Here is a 265-nt window from a genome sequence, read left to right as displayed (position 1 = left end):
TTAAGGATTAGGATGTATTCAACCCGCTGTTTGGTTTTTGAATTTGCAAATCCTTTTCGCTGGAAAGAGGGGAGGGAAATTTCACTGCGCACACACGCACACGCAACACTAAACCACCAACACACACGAAACACGATAAGTATCACACCACACACCACGATACCCCGGGGACAATACACACACCACACGAACCATACAGACAATCCCACAACAGAACACTATAAAACACAACACAAAACCTCAATCAACACCCCTCTCCCCTCCT

The 265-nt window shown here is 46.0% G+C and overlaps 1 protein-coding gene across 1 annotated transcript in view; it reads right to left on the bottom strand.

The window, feature by feature from the left end:
* Positions 1–265, bottom strand: part of LOC119593010 (protein scarlet-like) — a gene marked incomplete in the record, with an annotated part of 20,218 nt that overhangs the window by 7,322 nt on the left and 12,631 nt on the right.

This window comes from Penaeus monodon, chromosome 31 (genome assembly GCF_015228065.2).
Source record: "Penaeus monodon isolate SGIC_2016 chromosome 31, NSTDA_Pmon_1, whole genome shotgun sequence".
Taxonomy (NCBI): domain Eukaryota; kingdom Metazoa; phylum Arthropoda; class Malacostraca; order Decapoda; family Penaeidae; genus Penaeus; species Penaeus monodon.
This window is presented reverse-complemented; position numbering and strand designations above follow the sequence as displayed.